This window comes from Piliocolobus tephrosceles, unplaced genomic scaffold (assembly GCF_002776525.5).
Source record: "Piliocolobus tephrosceles isolate RC106 unplaced genomic scaffold, ASM277652v3 unscaffolded_20062, whole genome shotgun sequence".
Lineage (NCBI taxonomy): Eukaryota > Metazoa > Chordata > Mammalia > Primates > Cercopithecidae > Piliocolobus > Piliocolobus tephrosceles.
Genome location: NW_022302158.1, coordinates 1 through 9,941, shown reverse-complemented (window position 1 = coordinate 9,941; position 9,941 = coordinate 1). Strand labels below are relative to the sequence as shown.

The 9,941-nt window shown below is 42.1% G+C and overlaps 1 long non-coding RNA gene across 1 annotated transcript; it reads right to left on the bottom strand.

Annotated features, from left to right (window-relative positions):
- Positions 1-4,824: 4,824 nt before the first annotated feature.
- LOC113221079 lies at positions 4,825-9,120 on the bottom strand. Its single transcript, XR_003307689.1, has 2 exons — positions 8,993-9,120; positions 4,825-7,505 (listed from the first exon to the last, which is right to left on the bottom strand). It is a non-coding gene; the product is annotated as an uncharacterized LOC113221079 (long non-coding RNA).
- Between the last annotated feature and the right edge of the window lie 821 nt (positions 9,121-9,941).

The window sequence follows — 9,941 nt, the reverse complement described above, 5'->3', positions numbered from 1 at the left end:
TTTTTTTTTTTTTTTTTTTTGAGACGGAGTCTTGCTCTGTTGCCTGGGCTGGAGTGCAGTGGCCGGATCTCAGCTCACTGCAAGCTCCGCCTCCCGGGTTTATGCCATTCTCCTGCCTCAGCCTCCCGAGTAGCTGGGACTACAGGCACCAGCCACCTTGCCCGGCTAGCTTTTTGTATTTTTTAGTAGAGACGGGGTTTCACTGTGTTAGCCAGGATGGTCTCGAACTCCTGACCTCGTGATCCGCCCGTCTCGGCCTCCCAAAGTGCTGGGATTACAGGCTTGAGCCAACGCGCCCGGCCTATCCTCTACTTTTATAATTCTTTTTTTTTGAAGATGGAGTCTCACTCTGTCACCCAGGCTGGAGTACAGTAGCGTGATCTTGGCTCACTGTAAACTCTGCCTCCTGGGTTCAAGCAATTCTCCTGTCTCAGCCTCCCAAGTAGTTGGGATTACAGGCATGTGCCACCATGCCAGGCTAATTTTGTATTTTTAGTAGAGATAGAGATGGGGTTTTACCATGTTGATCAGGCTTGTCTCCAACTCCTGACCTCAGGTGATCCACCTGCCTCAGCCTCACAAACTGCTGGGATTACAGGTGTGAGCCACTGCACTCAGCCCCCACCTTAACTTCTAGGGTAACTAGGACTGCAAGCAGACACCACCATACCCTGCTAATTTAAAAAAATTTTTGTAGAGATTGGGGGTCTTGCCCAGGCTGATCTCAAACTCCTGGCCTCAAGCTATTCTCCCACCTTTGCCTCCCAAAGGCCGGGATTACAGGCATGAGCTACTGAACCTGGCCAGGGTTTTTCTTTTGGCATAGCAAAAGTTCTTAATTTTGATGAAGTCCAATTTATCAGTTTTCCCTTTCTGGATTGTGCTTTTGGTGTCAAGTCCAAGAACTCGATGCTTATCCTTAGATCCTGAAGATTTTCTCCTGTGTTTTTTTCCAAGTTTTGTAGGTTTCCTTTTTTTTTTTTTTACTTTTTTGAGACAGTCTTGCTCTGTCCCCCAGGCTGGAGTGCAGTGGTGCGATCTTGACTCACTGCAACCTTCACCTCCCGAGTTCAAGAGATTCTCCTGCCTCAGCCTCCTGAGTAGCTGGGACTACAGGTGCCCACCACCACGCTTGCCCCAGTTCCTAATGAGTTTCTCATCTCCATCTGAGGCCACCTCAGCCTGGATTTCATTGTCCATGTCATTAATTTTGTTTTTTCAGACAGTCTTGCCTTATCTCCCAGGCTGGAGTGCAGTGGTATGACCTAGGCTCACTGCAACCTTCACCTCCTGGGTTCAAGCAATTCTCCTGCCTCAGGAGAATATATAGGGTCTCACTCTGTCACTCAGGCTGGAGTGCAGGGCACAATCACTTGACCTCCCTGTGCTCAGGTGATTGTCACCTCAGCCTCCCGAGTAGCTGGGAATACAGGTGTGAACGAGCCACCACACCTGGCTAATTTTTATTTTTTATACAGATGGTGTCTTGCCATGTTGCCCAGGCTGATCTGGAACTTGTGGGCTCAATCAATCCACCTGCCTCGGCCTCCCAAAGTGCTGGGATTACAGGCAAGAGCCACTGCACCTGGCCCATTCTTTTCTATTTGTCTGCCCATTCATGCACTGGTATAAACTTAAATTTTTAAAGCTTTAAAAATACATACATACATACATACATACACACACACACATTTTGAGACAGGGTCTAGCCCTGTTGCCCAAGCTGGAGTGCAGTGGTATGATCCCGCTCACTGTGACCTCCAGGACTCAAGGGGTCCTCCCACCTCAGCCTCCCAAGGAGCTGGGACTACAGGTGCACGCCACCATGCCTGGCTAATTTTTAAAATTTTTTGTAGAGGCAGGATCTCACCATGTTGCCCAGGCTGGTCTCAAACTCTTGGGCTCAAGCAATCCTCCTGCCTCGGCCTCCCAAATTGCTGGGATTACAGGTGTGAGTCACCACACCTAGTTATAAATCTTTGTATTTTAAACATAGTTAGTAGAGGGGGCAATGAGAGGGACAGAATTAGGACAAATACCTAATGCATGCAGGGCTTAAAACCTAAATGATGGGTTGATGGGTGCAGCAAACCACCATGGCACATGTATACCTATGTAACCTGCATGTTCTCCACATGTATCCCAGTATAAATTATGTTTTTTTAAAAAAAAGGGGGCCGGGCGTGGTGGCTCACACCTGTAATCCCAGCACTTTGGGAGGCCGAGGCGGGCGGATCACGAGGTCAGGAGATCAAGACCATCCTGGCTAACACGTTGAAACCCCGTCTCCACTAAAAATACAAAAAGTTAGCCAGGTGCGGTGGCGGGTGCCTGAGGCAGGAGAATGGCCTGAACCTGTAAGATGGCTGAGATCGCGCCACTGCACTCCAGCCTGGGAGACAGAGACTCCATCTCAAAAAAAAAAAAAAAAAAAAGGTAGTAGAGGCAGTCCCTCCTCCTCCTTCATTGTTACCTGTAGGATTCTGGAACCAGTCTATCTAGGGTTAAATCGTGGCTCTGTTACTTTGTGTGAAGCTTGGGGAAGATACTTAACCCCTCTGGGCTTCAGTTTCTTTATGAGCATAAAGACTTGATTGTAGTATCCACCTCAGAGTTGTTGCATTATGCACTATGTACTTCTTCATTTTGCTTGTTCACCATTCTCCCATAGGAACTTGAGAATCAACTTGCTTGATTTCAATGTAAAATTTTGACATTTTATATATATTTATAAAATAATTTATAATTTTATTATTTATAATTTATAAAAATATATATTGCTTATAAAATATTGGCATTTTATTAGACTACTAAATTTATAAATTTAGGGATAAGACATTTTTATGAGTTTCCCCACTGAACACAGGATAATGCTTTTAATCAGATTTGCAAAAATACCTACCTATTCACTTCTTCCACTTCCACTACCTTAGCCCAAGCCATCATCTTTTCCTTGTCCTCTTAGTCTGTTCTCTCACACCGTAACGAAGTATCACTTCTTTGTGCAAAACCTTCTGACAGCTTCTCATTTAAGTCAAAGCCTGGAGCCAGGTGTGGTGGCTCATGCCTGTAATCCCAACACTTTGGAAGGCCAATGTGGGAGGATGTTGTGATCCATGATAGTGCCATTGCACTCCAGCCTGGGTGAGAGTGAGACCCCTCCATCTCTTAAAAAGAAGAGTCAAATCCTGGAAGGGAATCGGAAAATGCAAGACCATCTTTTACTTGTGCTGCAGAAGAAAAGCAGCTGGGAACAGGTGGAGAGGATGTGGGTTCAAGGAAGTTGTTTTGTTTGTATGCTGATAAGAACTAACCTGAAAAAGTGGAGGAAATTGTTGAGCTAGGAGATAGAAGGGCAAGTGCTGGAGAAATGTTAAGTGGGCCTCCAGTCACGTTTCCTTCCCTTCATTTTCCTGAACCTGTCCCCAACAATTTAAAATGCACATCTGATCATGTTCAACTCCACTGATAAAACTCAATAATCCCCTACTAACTTCTGTAAAAACTTACAATTTAACCTAGCATACAAGACATTCCATTATTGCTTTTTTGAGACGGAGTCTCGCTCTTGTCACTCAGGCTGGAGTGCAGTGGCACGATCTCAGCTCACTGCAAACTCCACCTCCCAGGCTCGTGATCCTCCATTCTCAGCCTCCTGAGTAGCTGGGATTACAGGTGCCCGCCACCACGCCTGGCTAATTTTTGTACTTTTAGTAGAGACGGGGTTTCACCATGTTTGGCCACGCTGGTCTCGAATTCCTGATCTCAGGTGATCCACCTGCCTCGTCCTCCCAAAGTGCTGAGATTACAGGCATGAGCCACCATGCGTGGCCATTCCACTATTTTTTTTTTAAATGTATGGGGTACCAGATATATGTAGCACTATGGTAGGTGCTGGTTATAGTAACAAAACAGGTTGGGTCACCATCCTTGTGGAATTTATGGTGTAGTTAGAAAGATACGTGAATAAACTTGGGAGATTTGCTATAGGACAGGGAATACTAAGCAGTGTTTGGATACCACTGGGAATAATTCAGAAGGCAGGACACAGATACTATAGGAGAGACATGATCAAAAGAACTAAAGGCCTTGAGAAATGAGAGGGGATGATGAGACCCTAAGCATATGTGGAGTAACTGAGTTTTGTAGGAGGGATACTTCAGTTGTAACTAGAGAGAAAGGCTGCGTGATGGAGTAGATAGCTTATGGGGTGGGATGATGAATTCCATCAATGGTTTTTCAGTGAAATGTGAAGCAAGGTCCTTAGCTAGATGGAGAGAGGAGAATATTAAATGGTCATTTCAGAGTATTAACAAGAAGTTACAGTTGTTGCTTATTTCTTACCTCCTACAGCTTCCTAGTTGTTTTACACTTCTGAGATTTTGATTTAGTTCTCATTATTCTTTTCTGGCAAATTTCTACTCGTTCTTCCAGAGTTATCTGGGCCATCACTTTCTATGTCACCACACCTGGTACCTATCTCACTTCCACTATTAAAATACACTTTAGTTTGTATTTGTTTCCCCTACAAGACTGTTTCCCCTACTAAGATTCCTGAAAAGCTTGGTTTGTGTCCCTAGTGTGAAGTTCCATGCAGGACATTTAAGTAAGGATTTTCGATAAATGTTTAACAAACATTGTTTGTGGAATCTACAGCTAGAATTTATCTGATAATGGAAGTGCCAAGGATTAACCAATCCCTAAAATGAAGCAGCTTATATGACATCTGTGCCCCTTTAAAAATGGCACTGTTTGGCTGTGCTTGTTGTTGTCAATGCAGAGTGTTCCTGCACCATTGCAGGATGGACACACCACCACGTTGGCTTTTCATTTAGTCTTTTTGTTTTATTCAAATGTCAAAATGTAAGTTCCAAGATACAAATTGCGTTTGATTTAAAAACATCGATTATGCTTTGTTAACAACTTCCAAAGTCAAATGTAAGTAGTTGTGACCAAAATGCCTCCCAGTCCATTTCTGGAGGATTACCCTTAATATGTCTAGCAGCTACTCTGATTTCCACTCTACAAAAAGGAAAATGATGCTATAAGGGAAAGATAATGAACAAAGTTATAATATGTAAGACTTCCTGGGGAGAACTCGAACCATTACTAGGGAGACCAAGGAGAGGTGTTTCTGTTCCATACTATAGCAACCAGCCTTAACACTGTAATACAAAGTGCATTTCTGGTCCTACCCAGCCATAAATACCACACATTCCTTTTATTAATTATATCATAGAAAGCCCAAATCTTCACCAAGATTTAGAATTTCCTGATAGCTTCAGTATCCCCCCCCCCAAAAAAAAACTGTGTAAAAGGAAAGCTCAACAGTCTATAAACCAAAAAATAAGGACAAATATTTACATGTACTCTGATTTAAACAATTTTGAATGAGATTAAACTGAATCAATATAGAACTTGTACCACCACTATAGAAGGAAAGAAAAAAAAGCTTAAAAGATACCCAAATATTTTAATATTTATGGAGTTAAATGATACAATTTTCATTAAGACCCCAAATATCCCACCACTTTTTACCTTTGCTATATAATGAAGGTTAGTAACTTATATGTTAGTGTGAACACATTTACTTTGGCTGATAGCAAAACATAGATTTTTTTTAATGTTCTAGAAGCCAAAGAATTAGACCAAAATGTTCAGCACCAAAAAACAAAACAAAAAAACAGCTCAGTACTTCAGGTTAAGTACACAATATCAGGAAATTTTATTTAGGTGAGCACATGGCTGTTACTATGACTGACACTGCATGCTATTTATAGAATTAGATATGTATCTTTCTGGCTGGATGCGGTGGCTCATGCCTGTAATCCTAGCACTGTCAGAGGCCAAGGTGGTCAGATTGCCTGAGCTCAGGAGAGACCAGCCTGGGCAACATGGCGAAACCCCGTCTCTACTAAAAATACAAAAAATTAGCCAGGTGTGGTGGTGCACACCTGTAGTCCCAGCTACTCAGGAAGCTGAGGCATGAGAATCGCTTGAACCCGGGAGGCAGAGGTTGCAGTGAGCCAAGATCGTGCCACTGCACTCCAGCCTAGGTGACAGCGAGATTCTGTCTCAATAAAATAAAATGAAATAAAATAAAATAAAATAGCTATATAACTTTCTGAAGATTTAAGCCAGACTTCAATTCCATTTACTCATCCACAGTACTAAAATGGATTAAAGATGGTAATTAAGGCTGGGTGCGGTGGCTCATGCCTGTAATCTCAGCACTTTGGGAGGCTGAGGCCAGCAGATCACAAGGTCAGGGGTTAGAGACTAGCCTGGCCAACATGGTGAAACCCTGTCTCTACTAAAAATACAAAAATTAGCCGGGTATGGTGGTGTGCACCTGTAATCCCAGCTACTCGGAAGGCTGAGGCAGGAAAATTGCTTGAACCTGGGGGGTGGAGGTTGCAGTGAGCCAAGCTTGCACCACTGCGCTCCAGCTTGGGACAGAGCGAGACTCTGCTTTAAAAAAAAGATGGTAAATCCGACAACTTGGTAAGAAAATGGCCTTTTTTACAGAACCAATTGGGAAGTTAGTGTCATGCTGTCATGCGTTAGCAGATAAGACTAGGAATACAGCTAAACCAATTATAAAAATATAGTTCTTCAGGGTATTTTTCAATGAAATTTTTAACTACCTGGTCCAATTTTTTTTTTTCCCCTGAGATGGAGTCTCACTCTGTTGCCCAGGCTGGAGAGAAGTGGCGCGATCTCAGCTCACTGTAACCTCTGCCCTCCGAGTTCAAGCGATTCCCCTGCCTCAGCCTCCTGAGTAGCTGGGATTACAGGCGCCTGCCACTGCGCCCAGCTAATTTTCTGTATTTTTAGTAGAGATGGGGTTTCACCATCTTGGCCAGCTGGTCTTGAACTCCTGACCTCGTGATCCACCTGCCTTGGCCTCCCAAAGTGCTGGGATTACAGGCGTGAGCCAGCGTGCCTGGCCTACCTGGTCCAATTTTCAAGATGAATATAATTCCAATATTTTCAGAAACACATGTGGGTAAAAAAGTAACACTATAAGAATGGTATCTCAATATTCAATTTTTAAGAATTTATTTTCCCATTTGTAGAGTAACATTATTGTAACATCTACAGTTATTGCAATACCTGCATTGCTTAAAAGAATTCCTAAGAATTTTGTTAAAGCATAGTTTTTTTTAAAAACTGAACCAAAATAATGTACATTTTATCTCTAAACACTGTCATTAAAGTCCACATAACGTCCTCTGTAAAATCAATGTGATGTTACAATAATATACATGATCTGATTCTTATCCTAAAGGCTTCTCTGACCATGTATGATATCCAAGATAGATCCAATGCCTTTAATATCAGACTGTAGAGACAGTTATGACCCTAAACAAAAGAAGGAAAAGCTGTATATACAGGACAGCAATATGACAGTTTAGCTGTTTGCAGCATCTGCTTGGCGGGGCCATCCTTCTTCTTCAACTCCAGAGTCATACTCCTCTTCAGAGGATTCTTTTGTTGGAGCCCTACAATGAAAAGCCATGTTTGTTTTTTTTAAATAAAAAATGGAGGTAAACATGATCTTTAAAATCAAAACAGCAAAGTAACCTCAACTAGCTAAGAAAGCCATGATAATAGAAAATATTAGGAGCACTTTTAATATTAAAATTGCTTAGACCAGACACAGTGGCTCACACCTGTAATCCCAGCACTTTGGGAGGCCAAGGAAGGCTGATCACTTGAGATCAGGAGTTCAAGACCTGCCTAGCCAACATGGTGAAACCCCATCTCTACTAAAAATACAAAAATTAGCCGGGTGTGGTGGTGCATGCCTGTAGTCCCTGCTACTCAGGAGGCTGAGGCAGGGGAATCACTTGAACCCAGGAGGTGGAGGTTGTAATGAGCCGAAATCACACTACTGCACTCCAGCCTGGGTGACAGAGCGAGACTTCGTCTCAAAAAAAAAAAAAAAAAAGACTGCTGAGTAATATGGGAAACAGACTATACAACCAAGTAAATAAACTTCCCAACATTTTCCCTGACAAATTTATTACTGAAAAAAAAAGGACAACATGGCTTCAATTGTGAAGGCTTAAAAAATCCTTTTCTCCAAGAAAGCATCATCTGTTATTTCAACTCAAATGCTTGAATTTAGATATGTATATGGTAAAGAAGCTACTTCTGACCAAATCCATCTTGTCTCAAACTAGTAAAAATGATAATTCAGATCACCACAATTCCTTTAAAAGCCACATGTCAACATCATTAAACAATAAAAATAAGAGATTATCTCTCTGGATAACTAAGGTTGTTCAAAACAAATCAACTGCCTCTAAAGTTATCTTGGAACATAAGCAAACATAAAACATAACATACCTTATGATTGAGTTAAACAGAAACCTAGTTTTTGTGTAGGTAACAATGTCAAACATTGTATAGTAAACATTTATTGAATAAATCAGGGGTTAGGAAACTGTAGCTTGCTAGCCAAATCCAGCCCATTGCCTTTTTTTTATGTATTTTTTGAGACCGTGTCTCACTCTTCGCCCAGACTGGAGTGCAGTGGTGCGATTTTGGCTCATTGCAACCTCTGCCTCCCAGGTTCAAGCGATTCTCCTGCCTCAGCCTCCCAAGTAGCTGGGACTATAGACACGCACCACCACACCTAGCTAATTTTTGTATTTTTAGTAGAGACAGAGTTTTACCATGTTGGCCAGGATGGTCTCTATTTCTTGACCTCATGATCCGCCCGCCTCCACCTCCCGAAGTGCTGGGATTACAGGCGTGAGCCACCACACCTGGCCTGAAGATCAACTTTCAAAAACTCATAAAATACTATTATTTTATAATACCCAAATTAGATTTTTCTACAGAAAACCTGAGATTACTGCTTCCCTTACAAATACACAATATAACAATTTTTATGTAATTTTAAAATGACAAACCCATAAACATAGCAATGAGGAGCTGATCTCAAATTTTATATCTGTTCTGGCTTGAAAATGCACTTTACCGGATGTATCCTGGTTCCTTTTTTCCTTCTACTACTTCTTTGTCAACCTCCACACATACGATATCAGAATTAGGGACTTCAAACATTGGTTCTAGTAACAGCTTTTCCTAAATAAATAAAAAGTAATGAATCACATTGAAAACTGATTACACACAAGTGCTTTTATTCTATAAATCACAAACTGGAATCCATTCACTCAAGGAAAAAGAAACAAAACAAATATATATACATGTATATATATACAAATATATACAAATACATGTATATATATTTGTGATTATAGCTGGGATTACAGGCATAAACCACCACATCTGGCTTTTTTGTATTTTCAGTAGAGGTGGGGTTTCGCCATGTTGCCCAGGCTGGTCTTAAACTCCTGAGCTCAGGTAATCCGCCCGCCTCAACCTCCCAAAGTGCTAGGCTTATGGGCATGAGCCACCATGCCCGGCCTCTTGTTTTAATTTTTTTTTTGAGAGATGAGGGTCTATGTTGCCCAGGCTGGTCTCAACCTCCTGGGCTCAAGCAACCCTTCTGCCTCGGCCTCCCAGAGTGTTGGGATTTATAGATGTGAGTTACCAGCCCCAATCCCGATTTTTTGTTTCATTAATTATATTATGTCCATGTCCTTTATTGCAAACACCTTGAAGTTCTTTTTTGAGAAAAAGCAAAATATAATCTACTGTGATTAAAAAAAAAAAATTCAGGCCAGGTGTGGTGGCTCACGCCTGTAATCCCAGCACTTTGGGAGGCTGAGGCAGGCAGATCACCTGAGGTCAGGAGTTCGAGACCAGACTGGCCAACATGGTGAAACCCCATCTCCACTAAAAATACAAAAATTAGCCAGGTGTGGTGGTTCTTGCCTATAGTCCAAGCTACTTGGGAGGCTAAGGTGGGAAGACTGCTTGAGTCTCAGCCTGGGAGGTGGAGATTGCAGCGAGCCAAGATCATA